This window comes from Meleagris gallopavo, chromosome 1, assembly GCF_905368555.1.
Source record: "Meleagris gallopavo chromosome 1, MGAL_WU_HG_1.1, whole genome shotgun sequence".
Taxonomy (NCBI): domain Eukaryota; kingdom Metazoa; phylum Chordata; class Aves; order Galliformes; family Phasianidae; genus Meleagris; species Meleagris gallopavo.
In genome coordinates, this window is record NC_139404.1 from 142587919 (window position 1) to 142606628 (window position 18710).

The 18710-nt window shown below is 40.7% G+C and overlaps 1 protein-coding gene across 6 annotated transcripts in view; it reads right to left on the reverse strand.

Moving 5' to 3' along the window:
- The window catches only part of FARP1 (FERM, ARH/RhoGEF and pleckstrin domain protein 1), a 202736-nt gene that overhangs the window by 116106 nt on the left and 67920 nt on the right, over window positions 1-18710 (reverse strand). The gene's annotated exons all lie outside the window — the stretch shown is intronic.

The window sequence follows — 18710 nt, forward strand, 5'->3', positions numbered from 1 at the left end:
TTAATTCAGCTACCTCTGGCATAAGGTACTGCCAAAAGCAAGCGAGAAATAAACAGAAGCAATGCAAACTGGATAGTTCTCAGAAGATGTTGGGGGGGGAAATTAAGTTTCTAAATGTGTTTCATCTTGTTTCATCCAATTTTTTCTGATCTGCTCAATTTGAACTCTGTTTTCTATGGTCATGATTTGAAAGAAATAGTCCAGAAGCAAATTTTTATCTCTATTTCCTAAGAAATCAGGAACCAAAAATCCACTAATACAGTGAAACATTTTCGAGTTAATCCATTTTTCAATATTTGGACTCCTGCTATAGATACTCTCTAAAAAACAATGGCCAATCTTGGTGAAGAATTCTTCATAAAATACTTTCCACTCTATCAAGCATAGTTGTTTATAACAAGCTTACAAGCTTGACCAGAATGTCACCCTTCTGTCTTATGGATAATTTGACCCTTCTGAAACCCATTCAGCTAATGTATTACTGAGGAATTTCACTGGAATTCACAGTCTGAATATATCACACGTGACTCTCCAACCTTTAAGAAGAACAGTGCTGTTTTGTGATGCATATATGTGATTTTTTAGGGAAGGACAACTATAATTGGGAGATGAAATCTGAGGATGACATGAAAGTCCACCAAGCATTTGGCACCCAGTTCTCCTGCTTGGGGGCTTATACTGAAGCCCTCCAGATACTAATATTATCGAAGAGGAGCTCAGATGGGTTGGAGGAAAAGGAATTCCTTCAGAAACATTTTCTCTCTCACAGGAATAGTAGCAGAGCTCTTAAGCCCATGCTTATAAAGAATTTCATTCCACCTACTGAAATCTAAGTATTGTTGGAGGCTAGGATAGGGACTGTTCCCACTCAGGGAAACAACACTTAGACTCAATTTTAAACCAATTACTTTTATTACAAATTAGCTTTCAAATACACACAATTTGCTAGAATACCTTTCTATGGGATGAAATTTGGGTTTGAAGCTCTTGAATATTAAAGCCATCGATGAGAACAACGATAACAGGAAAAAACCAAACCCCCACATCATTGTGTTAAGGAGGTTCAAGCATAGATGGTTACTGTTAGCGTTTTGGAAATAAAGGTACTGACAGTGACACGTTTAAAACTGATAGTCTGAAAAAAACTGTATGGTCCTATACCCTGTTATTCTGCACTGGTAAATGTGACAAAAGCACTAAACACAGTCCCCTGGACCTGGCCACCGCACCCCAGCCTTCTTATCAGCAGCACGTTACCATATGGCCACAATCAACCAAACCTAGTTAATTACTAAACAATACTCATTTCCTTAACTGAGATGTTCTAGAAGAAGCCAACAGAAATTGTATAGAAAACTTTGAGTACAAACTCTTACCAGGAGGCACAGACACATGACTGGAAGTGCACATGCAACTGTAAATGCACACTTATTTCAGCATTAGCCCTCACAGAAGAACCACAAACACATGAAATGCAAGCTTTGAACCACAAATCAAGTACGGAAAGCAAGATTTTGTTTGTGCCACTACTAATACACATATGTAAATATCTCAACCTAGTGAGGGGCTAGCTTGTGGTTTTATGTACGTTCCTTTCAAAGTGCATCCCTGGTCTTTCTGTGAAGGCTAATGATAATTTTATCTCTTCTGAGCCTTGCAGTAATAAATGTTGACAGCCCCAGATGCCAGGTCCTTCGTGGGAGCATCTGTTTGTTTATTCAGGATTAAGTTAAACTACTTAGCTGCCATCACAGTAAATCCACCTCTCTTACAGACCTTTTGAAATGTACTGATGAAATAATGAAAAACCAGATACAGTTGTGAGATCAATAGCCTTCACAGGGCTGAGAAACCTTTTATAATTTATTCTTAGAGTTGCAGTGATGAGGAATAGACTGCACTTACTGCACTTAACACTGTGCTACTTCAGCCACAAAGAATCCCAAGGAAAAGATGGACAGAAAAAGGTACTGTGAGATGTTCTTTGTCTTGATTTCATCACGCTGCACCTTGATACTGCAGCAGAGTTTCAAAGGCATAAAGCTTGGTTCTGCTGTCTTTGTCCAGCAACCAATGGGTTAAGATATTTAAATAATTATTTTCAGGTAGATGAAAAAAGGACAGAATGCCTTTTTTTTCTTCTCTTGAGGCAATTCACAGTAGATCTTTACCATCTTTCAACATTAGAAATGTAAAGAGTTGGAGATTTGATTTCCTCTTTGTAAAGACAGTGAAGGAATGCTACGCTCTTGCTGACAGGAACACAATTTGAGATTTCAAATTAGCAGACCTGTAACACAGCTGCCATTGCTTCACACTGGCAAAATATTCGCACACGTCATATAAAGGTCTAAAGCTGTCAGTGCACCAACGTGTAGAGAGCCGATGGGATACATATTAAGCAGTCAAACAGCAGAGAACACATTTGAAAAGGGAATTTTCAAGGCATGCCACGCTGTAATTCAAAGTCATTTAAAAAACAATATTTATAGACAGGAGAGCTAGCTTTCATTTTGCCACTTAGGGCGGTTATAAGATTGGCTTTAACTACTGAAAGATGGTCCAAAAGCATGACAGGGCTGCTGCTCAGCAGTTTTTCTGCAGTGCAAGCTGGAGCTCTTTGCAAGTGTCCCCCCAAAACTTATGGGGCCCGGCCTGCCAGCACTGCATGTCCCAGCCTGACAGTCCCCAGGGGCAGGACAACAGGCAGGAGGGGACATCAGAACATGATGAGGACAGGCTGCCAGGAGACGTGCTGGGGCAGCCTCCATCACCCAAGGCACCGGCCGGCCCCACTGCCCACAAGGCCACAGAGCAGTAAAATGGCACCAGGAAAGGCACACGGCCAATGGTGACAGAAATTGGCAGGTTCTCAACAGGGACAAAACTAATTTCCCCACTTTCTATCTTTACATAAACAGCGTCTGATTTTCAACGTGTAAAAGGCTGACAGCACATGAAGCATAAAGCAGATAATAATCTCCGTCAAGCAGGATGGCTGTTATCAGATGGGCGATGTGGGAGCCCATTGTTTGAGCTAAAATTACCTCACCGTATCTCCTCCATGCTTCCCCAAAGGACACCACGTCCCTCGGCAGACAAACGTGGCCTCAAGAGACGCCCACTAAGGCTCCAGCTTGCTGTGAGAGGCCAAGGGATAAGGCTGGGGAAAAGCAAAGGTTGCACTGCTCCTCGTATGGTTCCTCCTCGAAAGGCTGTACCCACACTCACAAGGTGCCACAAACATTCTTTCATTTCCATAGTATGACTCATTTTTCTGCTCACAAGGTTATGTGAGTGCTGCTTGTGGATGGGCTCTCACACCATGAACACTACAAGCATTAGGAACAGAAGTATTCCACGTCCAGGTAGAATTTACTGTGTAAATCTCATGTGCAGCAAAGAGCGTGGTGCTTACATTGGGATCTTAAGCATGTGTTACGCCCCATAGGGAGGCATAAAGCAGACAGAAATACATTGAGGGTCTCTTCTTGTGTCAGTGTAATTGGATAAGTGCATATTTGTTGCCATAATTAGCATTAGAATTTCCACAGTTTGAACAATGAGGAAGAGGGAAAGGTTTGTACCAAGGTTGTCACTCATCACAATCTCTCGTGCATTACTTGTCTGGGGTTATGTCACAACACAGTATCTAAATACATCACTGTGCATGTTTTATTTTTTGTTACACAGAATCCACGGAGCTTTGGCAGCAGACAACTGCATAAGGAATACGAGTAAGTTTTTTATTTAAGATAGTGTCTTGCCAGGTAGGAAGTGACTTCTTTAATAAGTGTAAAGTTTTTTCTAAAGTAACAGTTGATTAGTAGCAGACAGTAGTGATTATGGGAGTCACTGATTTCTTTTCAATTGTCCTTGTTTGAGAATCATATAGCATTCATTTTTCCACACATGAAATGCAAGTGTTTTCACTCACCAAAGTTTAATTCTGGTATCAATTATATCTGTATTTATGGCAGCACAGCTTTGGTAATTAAGTCTCTTAAACTTCTCTTTGTTCTGCTACAGATGTGAAATTGTTCTTAGTGAAGAGGCATGGGGGAGGTGAGTAGTGGAGAAGAAAGACAACTTTTTCCTTAAAGTCATAGGAAGGATTATACAGAAATGGATCAGGAGGAAGTCAGACATTAACTCAGATCAATTGAAAGGTGCCTGAGTGGGCCTCCTAGCACAGAAAATACTGCGCTACAACAGCAAACAGCCTCCAGAACCCCACTTCCTCTCACTACCACTGCGAAATGGAGAAGGAAGATGATAATGGCTCCTCCATCAGCACTCCAGAGATCTGGAAGTGAGAAATGGCTGGAAAAAACAGGAGGTGATGCTGTAAAGGACACACCAACAAGCAGCCAGTCCCATGTCTCACCACAAGCTGTACACAACAGAGGGGCTGAACACAGGGGCAACAAGCTGGTGCTCACCAGCAATGAGAACACAGACAAGGTTTGCCATGCGTGTCGGTTTGCTGAGGGTTAGTGGGGCAGCTGCATCCAACCCACACAAACCCAACTACCTTACTCCTCAGCTTTCTACCAAAGCAAATGGCAATGCGATTTTCTTCAGTAAGAATCATTTTTATTTATTTCAGAGCTAATGAACAATCTGCTCCACAGTCCCAATTCAACAGCTCCTCTGCATTTTGTGCAGTCATTAGTGTGGCTGAATTGATGCACGTGCTTTCATACATGCTGCCCACTTGCAGTTTAGAAAACCTATGATATCAATACTTCATTACATAACTATTTAAATACATAGTAAAATATGTCTTACATATTCAATGAAGCACTGTAAATGAAATATACTTCCCTCCTGTCAAAAGTAACAATTTTAATGACTTGTTTTAAATAATGCATTTTAAAAATGTTGTTTCCAGTGTAAGCAGGGAACCATGAGCAGCTCAATTTTTAACTATTAGAGATTTCTCAGCTAGCAGCAAGTGGATGGACAAACTTTCCTGACTGTTAATGACGAGAAAAACTAACGTACACTGTCCTGCCTCAAGACATCCTCTCCTCCAGCTGGCTATAAACCAGCCGGAAATTCCAGATCAGGAGGCAATTATTTATATTTCTGTCTCCTTCCAACCCCCCCCAAAAACTTTGCTTCTAAGTGGGAATTCATCCTGCCTGGAACACTTTAAATACTGCTGTATCTTTACAGTAAGACTAATGCCAGTTTTTGCATCAGCAAGACTGAGATTTTACTAGTAATATTACTAGTAAATGTAATTTTACTGAGCTTGAGAAGGAATAATTCACCAGCTTTGGATTATTTTTTGTTGTTTTTTTCTAAACCTACCACCACATTTAAACTAGAGTCGCATTCCTGCCTACTACAACCTGCTATTGCAAATTTGATTAAATTTTTTCATGTTTGAAAAGACATTTTGTTACTAAGCATTGAAAAAACAAATCAAATTCACAAGTATTTTTACTTCAAATTCACAATATTTTTAGTTTAGGCTCTGGCTCAGCTCTACTCCAAGAGAAAAGGATCTCACCAACAAACACTATCACTTGAGTTTTCCTCAAGTCTTTTCATGGATAAACAATAACAAAAATCACATAATCTATAGACCTGATCTTATGCTTTTGGGCCACAAGTGCTCTTGTGTAATGGATTAGGCAACTGAAAGAAAATTTCTCCTCTTACTCTGCTTTCCCCTTGTTGATGAAGAACAATTCTTCTTTTCATGCAGAAAAGGTTTTTCCCAAGTGTTCCAGCTTCAGATCAGAACAAAATATCATCTTTTCATATAGCACTTGAGAAAGGCTTCAGTACATGCAGTAACATCTGAAACAAATGATACTTCTCCAGCAGTGGGTACGGTTCAACATAAGTTTAGAAAGAAACCTAATCGGGCTCTAAATTTGAAAGTAACTCTTCTCTCCTGGTGGTTTCCTGAAAGCAAAATATCTCTCAAGCCAGTAAACATACGGCATTCAAATGTAATTAAGCGATCTATACATAACACCAGGATGCTGTAAGTCACTGAGGTAATATGTAACCATTGCAGCTGAATCCCTCACGAGCTGTAACACATAATGTGCAGACAACAAAAGAGGCCTCTTCGAAAGAGTGCCATATATCTCACTTGCATTGAGCAGAATTCCCAGAGGAACCCTCCAGTGGAGACAAAACCACAGCTCAGCCATTAAATGAATCTAAATAATCAAGAGCTACAGTCTGAGCAGGAGAGAACAGGTGAGCAGTGCCAAACCTCTCTGGATAAGCGATTTTCAAAGGATGGGTTACAGAGAATGAAAGTTCCCCCTGTGCTTAGCCCAGCAAAGCTGTGTGAATGTTTACAGCGTAAACACACATGGATGAATGATTTCCTGAGGCTGGACGATCAAGTTGGACAACAAATGGTTCATCAACAAGAGAATCTGCCCCAGTGACAGCAGGGGTCATTCCTGGCAGCAGCTGTAGGCAGCTGGGAGATGACTGACACGATGCAGGAGCTAACAGAGACACCAACTTCAAAGACCACCCTGGACCCAAAAAGGAACCTCAAAGCAACATCAAGGAAACAGCTCATAACTACCTAGTGGCACTAGCCACCTCAGGTAACAAATTTCTATGGGGGAAAAAAGAAAGTTCTTTGTTTTTTCTTAAACTATCTGACAAATGCACATACAGAATCACATATCTGGGACAATTCATTCACTGTGACAACTGTAACGTCCCCGTGTTTATGCATGCCTTCCTCACAGTGCAAGAGCAGCGAGCAGATTTCTTCTCTTACAGAAGGGAGCTTTCCGCTAACACAAGAAGCAGCATTGCTGCAAATTTCATCCTTCTCCCCAAAACCATCCATCCTAGGAGCCGTGACCCCTGTCTCATTTACTCTGTCTGCAGCTGGTAAATCTATTCAACCGACTCCACCTGCTAGAAAAATTATCATGGTAACCCGAACAGCTTTGTCTTGGTATACAACTGCCACCACTTTTCTTCAGCAGAAAACAACTCAGTCATTGCCTCGATCACACTTGAGTATTCCTCCATTAGTGTGTGTAAGTTAACAACACACACAAAGCCCTTTCTAGTTTTTCAAGATGAGATCTACTCTCTTAAAATAAATCAAAACTAGACCAAGAAGTAATTTAAGGGAAATGGAACAGTTTGGAAGGTTCAGTTTCAATGAACTAAACTTAGACAGAACAATGTCCCAGCAGACAGACTGCAAGATGCACGTGAGCTCTGAACAGAATAAGATAATAAATTGATAGAAACACACAAAATGGTGAGAATGTGACTAAAGAAAACCTGCAAGGAAATTCAGGGAAAGAAGATGGTAAACAGGTAACAGAACCTGCTTATTGCAGAGTTGGTTGTTTTGGGTTTTTTTTGGTTCAAGTTCAGAAAATTCAGTATTCTGTAAGGCATTTAGGCATAGGGAGTTACTAATATATGCAAGCGGGAATTACCAATGTCTTCATCTTTTTCATCTACACCGTAACGTTTTGTTCTCCTAAAAACAAGCACGTAGAAAATCTGCCACTTTAACACAAGCACACAGGAAATTTTGTTTTTCCTTCTCAGCAATAATCTGTAATGTCCTTAAAAATCTGGCTTTTAAATGCTCCCTGACTGAAAGTTATTTGCTTGGCTTTGTCACCTTGTCCTCCAGTAAGATAAGTGACAAGCAGACAAGAAGATATTGCTGCGTAATCAAAGAATTCAGGGTTGTTGCATGCAATCCTTTCCATAATGTCCTCTGCCTCTTGATTTTATCTTTATGTTCTTCTTGATGTGCTATAGACTACCTCTTCTTTCGTGACTAGGTGTAACAAGAGCAACTGCTGGAAGCCTGTTATCCAATTACCTTGTTAGATCCCACAAGAACTGTGGTGCTCGTATAAGCAGATCACACACACATTTTGGCCTCTCACAAAGCTATTTCTGCCTCTCATTCTCTACAATGTGTTGTGTGTTTAAGCAAACTGTCAAAAAAGCCTTTCTGTTGTTGCTATAGTTCCTCAGAATGTTTTCAGCTAGAAGAATCTCCCCATTTAGCAAGAGCTATAAGGTTAGAGCCTCTGGCCAGATAAGGGCTAGGAGGCAGTCCCGTACCCCACATATCTGGCCACTGACTGTTGTGCCTCCTTCTACTGGTGGTCATTTGCTTCTGCATCATTATCTTTGTCATTGCTTTGAGCCTCAAAAGGCTGAATACATCTGGATCACCTTCAAATTATTTCCAATGACTATTTTGAAAAGCATGTTTGAATGTGATCTCTGGGCATCTGTTGGAACACTGTAGAATTATAAGATACCACAAAAACGCAGCCAGGACGCGGTGGGGGGAGAGAAGCGGCTGCATGCATGGGCAGAAAACAGATAAGTGTGACCTGTGGAAAACTGTCCTGTCAAAAGAACTTAACTATCCCGGGGAGCTCCACCACTGAAACGCTGATGAGGCAGCAGGAATACAGCAGCCCCATTCAAAATCTCAAAGTCCTTCCCAAATCAATGCGCTCTCCCATTGCTCTGCTAAGTCTGTTTTGTATTGCCATGCTGATATTTCTTTCAATTACTGAGCTTGATGAAGCTGACCAACTATTTAAGGAAAGGAAATAAATTCTGTCATCTCTAAACTTCATGAAAGCACTGGGTTCTGGATTTTCTTTTAAAGTAAATCCAAAAATGGTCTGAAAAGTACATTCTATCAGTTTTTAAAGCTACAAACCAGCATTTTATATTCTCTCTAGGAAGAACAACTAGGGGCTGGTAAGGGTTTTTTTCAGAAAACAATACAATGTGCTATTGTTTTCTCCCTCCCATGTAACCTCATCTACTCTCCAGCGCAATGGAATAAGCTACAAATGCTTGAAACATCAATTCAATTCTATTCGACCTTTGGATTTACGTTGCTGCTATTCTTAATTTTCTGAAATACTTGGAAACCCCCTCACAAAATGCCTCAATATGAAGTCTGAAGCAATCTTTGTTGCAGATGACAATAAAAACCCCACCTTCCAACTGTACTTCTCATGAAAGGGAGGCTGCTCCTAACCATTGTACTATATATAAGCTAACCTATATTTCAACGCAGCCTTTGTGTCCAGTCTGCCTGTCTGTAATAGGCGGGCTTGAAAAGAAGCACACAGCTGACAGCGTGATCCAGTATGGCAAATCCTATCAACAGTCAATCCAATTCAGCACCCTGCCTCTGATGTGATCCTGCAAAAGCTCCAGTTGCCTCCCAGCCGCTTGTCATTTACTGAGCTTGGGGTCCAACAGAACACAGATTTCTTCTTGGCTTCCTTAACAAGACTACTTTATGCCTTGGCTCATTTTGATTAAATTTTGATTAAAATTACCATAGCTATTGATATAGTCAAAATTACCTAGCTCTTAAAAAATCAGAAAAGTATTTGATTTCTTATCTTCCTCTAGCAGTGAGTGTTACAATAGGAAAAATACAATTAATTTTACCAGATGAGCTTTCTGAAGGGTTTTTTTAAAGCCCAGAAGGGAGGGCAAAGATTTTAATAATGGCATTAAATGTAAGTAGTGGCTATTGAAAGCTTTAAAACTTCTTGCTTATATTGCACTGCTCTGCTAAGTGCCTCTCCAGCTTCAGAGCAGAAAACAGCATGAAAGAACTGTAAAGGCGTACGACATATATAAGATGTATTTGATATAGAAATGCAATTCACTTTTAGGTGGTTTCTGATTTGCAGGTTTGAGTAACTGGGGCCTACAAATACAAATTCTGGGCCAAATTACATTTTCAGTGAATGTATCAACAGAAATTCAGTGTAGTGGATTTGATGCCTATCAAATATTGCAAATACAGTTTGTGAAACAAAGTAATGATGGCATGCTTAGAGACTCACTAACAAGGAAATGTTGAGCTAAAACCATAAAGCTTTCCTACCTGTCATCCTTGTTTCCCCTCATTTTTGTGTTAACTGCTAGTTTTACAGCTTGTATGCACTGCTAATATGATTTTGTGGCAAACGCACTGCTATCAGTACATATTTAGCACTCGCTTCCCAACATATCTTTAAACATTACTTTCTGCTTGTGCACCTGCAAGTCAGTACGCATCTGTAATTATATGGAACTGCCACCGTGTTTGCACATAGGTGTATTTTTTTCTTTTGTTGTAATATTTACCTGACAAAAATGAGGAAAATGTTTTTCTAAGTTCTTTATGTAATCAAGCAGCTCTGAAAATAGGCGTGTTTTCTGCATATTCAATTTTCTTTATAAAAATGAAGTTGATACACTGGGAATTTGGTCAATAAACTCTCAAACAGGAATTCAAATACAAGTTTCAGTTAACTGAGTTTTCACAATACAAGAATGGGAGAAATTGTTAATACACAGCAGAAATTGTTAATAACTGTTGATAAGAAAAGTGTTTTTTGAAAATGGCACAAGACAAAAGCAAAAATCCCATCCCCAGCCCTCCAGGCTATGGTCTCTCCTAAATACAGAAAGCCACTTTTGTGGAACAGAAGTACACCGGACGTAGGTGTGCATGAACCAACAGTTCTCACACTTAACACTTCGCCCATCCCCAGCCTTCCTTTTCTTCCACATTACTCCTGTTTGGTGCCCTCGTTCCTTCTGCTATATCTGGTATCTTCAGGACCTGCAATGTGACTGTGCCTGAAAGTAACAGCCAGGAAGAAGTTTCATGATACAGCATGATTTTTTTTCTGGGCTTACAAAATCGAATGAGGTAGAATTGAAAACACAGCACACTCCAGTTTTAAGACAGGAAAAAGAAGGAACAGAAGAAATAAATCAATAAATATTTTTCTGTGCTTCTCCTTACTCTGTTCCACACCTGAGCTCTTCATCCATCCAGGCAGTGAAGATCCTCAGCCTCTTCCCTTGCCAAACAGCTGCCTGTCCTTCACCTCAACTGCATCCTGCCAGCCTCCTGACCACAGCAGAACAGGGAACCACAGCACACAGATTAGTGTTCCTCTGCACCACGACAGTTGCTTGAGCCTGTAAAGCCTTGAGCATAACTCCCACTTCATTCCACACAGTTCAGCATCTCTGCCTCCCTTCCTTTCCTCCAAAAAACCAGCTTGCCACTTCCAAGGCAGGCAGCTGCAGATGGTTTTCTGATTCAGGGTGGTGCTTCCCAAAGCCCTGCAGGCTTAATGCCATATTTCACTTCTTTCAGCTCCTGCTGCTCTGCCCACAGCTCTACATTCCCAGAAAAGTAAATATCAACTCCAGCAGAAGGACAGTTAGATATTCTCCTCAAAGCTATCTTCTAGCAAGAGCTCACTCAACAAATCAGGCAATGCAATGGCAGAACAAGCTCAGCAATCACACCCACAGCTCCTAGGCTCTTGGAGTTCACTCACATGAAATTTCACCACTTCAGATCAGGCTCTGCTAGCACAACAGAGTAACTACCAACTCTCAGATTTGGCACACTGACAACATAGCTCCCAATATATTGTCACTACCGAAAATGAAAAGCTTTTCCAAAGGACAAGCTCACAAATGACTGCAGGCAGATCTGTACAGGAGATCGATTTAATGCTTTACAGAATCTGTGTTTGCACATTAGGTATACATAAAGGTCAATCAGGATAAATACGCCAAATGTGACTGCAGAAAATAAACAGTAAAATACAAGAAGTAAAAACTCTTAGCACTTGAAACTATACATGCCATGAGTTCTACTAAAGCAGTTAAGTGATGCCACAGGGGAATGCAGAATCAACTGCATGTCAAAAAAACAGGGCCCCATTTTCTGCATTCCAACTGACTACTGCAAGATCTCTAAGTTTCCGTTAGAAATTATCCAGCTCTCCATCAAGTTTAATGGATACACAAGCTGACTTAAGACTTATAAGGAAGAGTTTTGTTTCGGATTCTGAAGAGTTAATCAGCTTTAAAGAAGAGAAATTGAAACCTAAGATTGTTTTGATTTTCTAGTTTGCTGTAAATAGTATCTGTTGGTTTTAGTGTTTTTTTTTTCCCCTGAGAAATGACTTCTGTAAAGCAAAAGAAAATTTAGCAAACCAAGCTAAAACAGAGAGCGGCTACCTGTAGCAGAAATTTCTCTACAGGCTTATCTGTAATTAGACAGATAAATACATACATGCTTTTGTTCGCAGGAATTCATTAAACTAGGAGGCATTGCAAAACCCAAGAAAGACTTTCTGCGATTTAAAGCTGGACAGATTTTGCTGATAAAACAGCTTATGAAACACACTATCACAGTTGACGGGTATTTCAGTGTAACTCAAATCCTATTCTTCACAATGAGCCCAATTACAGAAGGCCATGTGATGATTCTTAGTGTTAATCCTCCCTTTATAAGAGCATGTCGAACTTATTTAATTTGTTTGTCCATGCAGAGGAAATGTTCTTCCTTTAACAAGAAATAACTGAGGATCATCATCTAACTGTGGTATGAACTCTATGATTAGTATTACTGAAGCAGCGGTCCTGATCAACCAGAGAGGTTCCAGATGACTGGAGACTCGCTAACATGACGCCCATCTTTAAGAAGGATTGTAAAGAGAATCTGGGGAACAAGAGGCCTGTCAGCCTGACCTTGGTGCCAGGGAAGGTTATAGAATGGACAATGTTGAGTACGACCACACGTATGTGCAGGACAAGAAGGGGATTAGGCCCAGTCAACATGGGCTCACAAAGGGCAGGTCCTGCCTGACCAACCTCATCTCCTTCTATGACCAGGTGACCCACTTGGTGGATGAAGGAAAGGCTGTTGATATAGTCTGCCTAGACTTCAGCAAAGCCTTTTACACTGCCTCCTACAGTATTCTCCTGGAGCAACTGTCCAAGCACATGGCTTGGACAAGTACACTCTGCTGGATAAAGAACTGGCTGGAGGGCCGGACCCAGAAAGTGGTGGTGAATGGAATTAAATCCAACTATGACCAGTCATGACCGGTGTTCCCCAGGGGTCATTACTGAGAATCCTTCCTGTTTAATATCTTTATTGATAATCTGGATGAGAGAATTGAGTGCACTCTGAGTTTGCAGATGACACCAAGCTGGCAAGAAGTGTCAATCTGCCTGGGGGTAGGAAGGCCCTACAGAGCAATCTGGACAGGCCGGATAGCTGGGTTGAGGCCAACGGGATGGAGATCAACAAGACCAAGTGCCGAGTCCTGCACTTTGGCCACAACAACCCCAGGCAATGCTACAGTCTTGGGGCAGAGTGGCTGGCAAACTGCTTGGAGGACATGGACCTGGGGGCGTTGGTGAATGCTCAACTAAACACCAACCAGCAGTGTTTCCATGTGGCCAAAAAGGCTAATAGCATCCTAGCCTGTATCAGAAATAGTGTTGCCAGCAGGAGCAGGGAGGTGATCATTCCCCTGTACTCAGCTTTGGTGAGGCTGCACCTCAAGTACTGTGTTCAGTTTTGGGCCCCTCACTACAAGAAAGACACTGGAGAGTGTCCAGAGAAGGGCAATGAAACTGGTGAGGTGCCCAGAGCACAACTCTTATGAGGTGCGGCTAAAGGAACTGGGATTGTTTCATCTGGAAGAGGCTCAGGGTAGACTTTTCACTCTCTACAATGACTTGAAAGGAGGTCGTGGCAAGGTGTGGGTCGACCTCTTCCCAGGTAACTAGTAATAGGATAAGAGGGAACGGCCTCATGTTGCACCAGGGGAGGTTCGAGTTGGTTAGTTCAATATTAAGAAAAAAGATATTGCAACAGGTTTCCAATAGGGATAGCGGAGTCACCATCCCTAGAGGTGTTTAAGAGTAGATGTTGTACTGAGGGACATGGTTCAGTGGACAATACTGGTGGTAAGCTGACGGTCGGACTGGATGATCTTGTGATCTTTTCCAACCATAATGATTCTATGATTCTAAATCAGCTCTCTTAGTATTAAAACACGCTCACAATACATAACTCAGCGCTTGCATATGACCTCACAGAACAACAGAATGCCCTAAGCAGAGCATGACAATCTGCTGAAGTACCTGTGAACTGTGCCTATTTATCTTCCCATAAGCTATCTCTACAAGAACCACCACTTTCTTTTCCTGAACCTGTAGATTTTGACAGCTTCATGGAGATGAGCATTTCAGTTTCTTCATATCTGAGGCTTGCAGTTTACAAACTCCACTTAGTTCCTGAAACCCAGGGAAAAATCTAAAACCAATCCAAGGTGTTTACAAAGCTCTTTCCACTCTCTGCACCACAGTGCTAAATTTGGGAGTCTGAAGAACAAACAATCTCATCTACTTGAATCACAGATATTGATTTATCTGACACTGAACTTCCCAAGAAGTGTTTAAATACCAAAGAGAATAATGCAAACCAAACTCGTTCTGAAAAATTAAAATCTCTGCCTTACTTCAGTACATAATAGTTTATAGTCAGTTATTTGTATCAGTGAGTGATCTTCAGACAGTAAACTATACTGGCATAACCTCTGCTAGGACACTTTCCTTTTTCTTCTCAATTATCACTAGGCACAGTGTCTTTCAGAGATGACTTTAGGAGCTTAGAAGTTATTTTCCACAGTCATGCTAACATTTGTAACCCAAATTCTGGATCTTATTTCTTCCCTTGTTCCCAATTTCTCCAAGAGAAATAAACCTTAACATAATTCATACAGGGGCTTAGGAGAAACAAAGCCCAGCTTGTTTCTATAAGATTCTGAGACAATTTGTTCTCTAGGTGCAAATTCCCCACATGAAACTCTCTCTGCTACGTCCAGGAACCCTATCCTGACACTAAAAGTTAGCTGTATGTTTTGCAAACCTCCAAGAATCTGCTAGTATTCATATAATAGCTTCCTTTGTTTAAGGCAAGTTGTTTTCTGAGCAGCAAAAATTGTTTCCCAGACTTCTCGTTACATCCTCATGCATTTTTCTCACCTCCACACATCCCCAGCTGCGACAAGCCACAGTCTCACGTCTGACACCTCCAAAAAATACTGTCAGGTTCCCCAAAGCCACAGTACCTTGTCTCTCATGATCTCACTACCTGGTGAGTGAGAAGCACCACGGAGCTGTGGTTGCCAAACCACACACAAAACAACTGCTGAACATATCTTAAACATTTTATTCTTCAGTAGGGTAGTCATCCGCATGTTCCTTCTCTGCCAAACCAAGGCTATAAGTGAAACTTGCCAGAGCTTTGTATCATTGACACCTCCTTCCCAACTAACCAACATTGGCTTCAAAAACCTCTGTGGAAGACAGATGGATAGATACAGCCATCCTATAAACTTCAGTTCCTCAGGAAACCATAATAAAAATAGCTGATCGCAAAACCACAGGGAACAATTTGAACTCAAATTAATATAAATACCAACTGGAATGTTAGAATGTGTTGGCTCTTAAAACATCATCTAAAAAAAAAATGGTGTGTCAAAGGGTCAGAAATAAAACAGTATTTATATACACCAACAGAAGAGTATTAATTAACTTAGAAGGTCCACAGCCTGAACTGGTTACTGTCTAGGTGATATCAGTGTGGATGAACAGGTAGGAGATGAGAAATGACATGACTGAGCAGTGAAGCTTAGCATGCCTCCTGTTCATTCTACAAATCATTAGCTTGTCAGGGGGGTCCAAGAAACATTCAGACTTCAGTTTCTTTTAAACAAAAGTAAGTACTTTCTTCATCAACGCTTATTCCTTAGGTTTCCAGAAGACTCTTAAGATTTCTTTCAGTCCAAAATGTTAGAACCTATTGGCTTCAACTGCGACATTTTGGCCAAGAGCCTTCAAAGGGTTATGCACAAGGTTGAATTTATATTAAAACAGAACTTTTCACAGGCAAAGATAGAATCTCCAAGTTAATATTTGCAAAACCCAGGGCTTAGCTTTCTTATTGACAGTGGCTGACTCCCAGCAACCTTTGAGATTCACAGTTTCGGGAATATTAAACACATTTTACACAAACTTATGATTAATCTCACAGTGAGCTAGCACCTACTGCATCCCAAACATCCTTGTTCCATCTCTCCCACTAGGATAATTTCAGACAAACTACTTCTAGAATCCACATGTCAACTTCTCCTTCCCTCCTCTTCCTCTTTATAGTAAATATAACTCTAGATTAAATTAATAATAAATGAATAATAATAATAAATAAAGCAAGTCTATGCAAACTCCTTACACCCCATTCTTCACACATCTCAGGAATTTTGATGTTATTTCCTGTCAAAAGCAAAATAATGGATATGTTGGCTTAAGTCCCACCAAACGCTAGTAATTTTAAAACAAGATCAATAGGAAAACTGGAATCTTAAATACTTTTTTCTATCTTAGTCATTCACATCCAGCCCTCAGACAGACCAATATATCAGTAGATCAGTACAGCAGTAGATCTAGACAGACTACAAGTCTGGCAGACCTGGGATTTTCTGGATTAAAACAAACACAGCTTAGTTTTGACTGAATAAATTTAGTGTTTCCAAACAATATTTTTCCTTTGTAAAACTTCTTAGCTACTTAAATATCTAGAAAACCAAGGGTGAGAATCACACTTCAACAATCTAATATTACTAAGACTTCACAGATTCAGAAAACGTTATGGAGGACTGAGACTAATTCTATTTAATATTAGAAGTACATCCCTGCCCACAAGAATAAATATGTATCCTTTATCTGTTTCAGACTCAAGTAAGCTGAATGTCAAGTGATTATCTAGAACTCATTTTCTCAAGTTGGATAGTAAAAATGGGATAAAAACAGTAACTTCAACGAGTGAGGGGAAAAAAATAAAATGTCCAAGATCAGCATGAGAGAAAATTTTGTAGTCTGCTATACTTCCCCATTAAAGTTAAGTCACAACAAAAACTGAAGGGATCATGGTTTACAACATATTTAGCAGAGAAAGTACAGTAGTGCCTTTGTACCTATTGAGAAGTAACTGTAATAATAATTCAAGCAACTGTGTCCTGGAGAACCATAAAACTAAATTCTTTCAAACAGAACAATGTACAGGCAAGAAGTGAAGAGCACACTGACCATGAGAAAGGAAAAAAAGTGACCTGGACAGCATTTGGCACAGCTTAAACACAGAAAGCAACAAAGAAACTGTGTAAGATTGAAGATGACACTGAAGTAAACTGTATATTTTTAGTTTGAATGCTTTCAGCACGTGGGAAAATCCTTATTAAACTATAAGCCACAGAAACATATGTTTTGATTTAGTTTATGTTGCAGCAAACAAACATGAAGGAACATTGCCTATATTTTCTCCCAGGACCTTTTAGGGGAGAAAGGAGTGCTATTTAAAATATTTCTGTTATAATCAAAGAATTATCAGATGGAAGCCCGGAAGATCTTCTGGTTTGGCCTCCCTCCCATCCCATCAAAGCAAGGCCAACTTCCAAGTTAAATCCAATTTCAAAGTTTGGTCAGGTTCCTCAGGGTTCTGCTCAATTAAAGCTCTGAGTATCTCCTCCATATGCAAGATGCCGCAGCCTCTTTGGGCAACCTGTTCTACTGTCTGACTGCAATCACAGGAAAATGTGATTTTTCTCTGCCATAGTGATGTATTGCTGGTCCATGTTCAATTTGCTGGCCATGACCCCTTGGGTCTTTTTTTGCACGCTGCTTTCCAGGCAGACAGCCTCAGCTTGTACTGGTGTACAGAGTAATTCCTCTCCAGGAGCAGGACTTTGCCTCTGCTCAGCTTCCTGAGGTTTCTGTTGGCCCACCTCTTCGGTCTGTCAAGGTACACCTGAATGGCAGTTCAAGAAGCCAGTGTATTAACCACTTTTCCCTGTCCTGCATCACCTGCAGACTCGTTGAGGGTAAGTTCCATCCCATCATCCAGATAGTTAAAAAGGAAGTTCAGCAGTATTGCTCCCACTATTAAGTAGTGAGTTGCCTGCAGCAGATCAGACAGGTTTCAGACCTTTCAGTTCATTCTATCATCCATTTACCTAGCTTGTACTTAATTGGTCTGTCTTTGAGGAAGTTATTGGAGACAGTATCAAAAGCTTCACTAAAGCTGAGATAAACAGCGTTCTCTACTTTCCCCTCATCATCATGCCAATCAATTCATTCTAGGAAGTTATCAGGTTGATCAAGCCTGTTCATTAGAAATTCACGCTGACTACACCAAATCACCTTCCTGTCCTTCACTCAGAAAGGTTTCCAGAATTACATACTCCATCACCTTTCCAGGATCTAAGGTGAGGATGAATAGCATATAGTTCTTCAGAACTCCCTTTTTATTCTTCTCGAGTACAGAAGAAACATTTCCTTTCTTCTATTCCCCAGTTTGCCATGAATTTCCAAGAGCAGTCTTGCAGTGATACTGGCCTTCTTCTTCAGCACCCGTGGGTATATAGCATCTGGTACCACCAACACGTGTATGTTCAGTATGCTTATTTGTGCCCTAATTTCATCCTTCATCAGTGAGGGTGTATCTTCTCACCCCTGACCTTCCCACATTCTCCCACTGGCTTCGTGGACTTCCCAAAGGCGAGTCTTACACCAAGGAAGATGGATGCAAAATCACTGAGTACCTCAGCCTTTTCCATGCCTGTTGTTATCGAGACTCCATTTCCATTCAGCAGCAGGCCCACATTTTCCCTATTGCTGCTGATACACCTGGAAAATAACATCTTGTTTTCTTTTATGTCCCTTGCCAGATTAAGTTTCAGGTTTGTCTTTATTAAGCCCATCCCTGCACAGTTGGACCACATCTCTATATTTTTCCTAAGCCTGCTGCATCTATCCCTGCT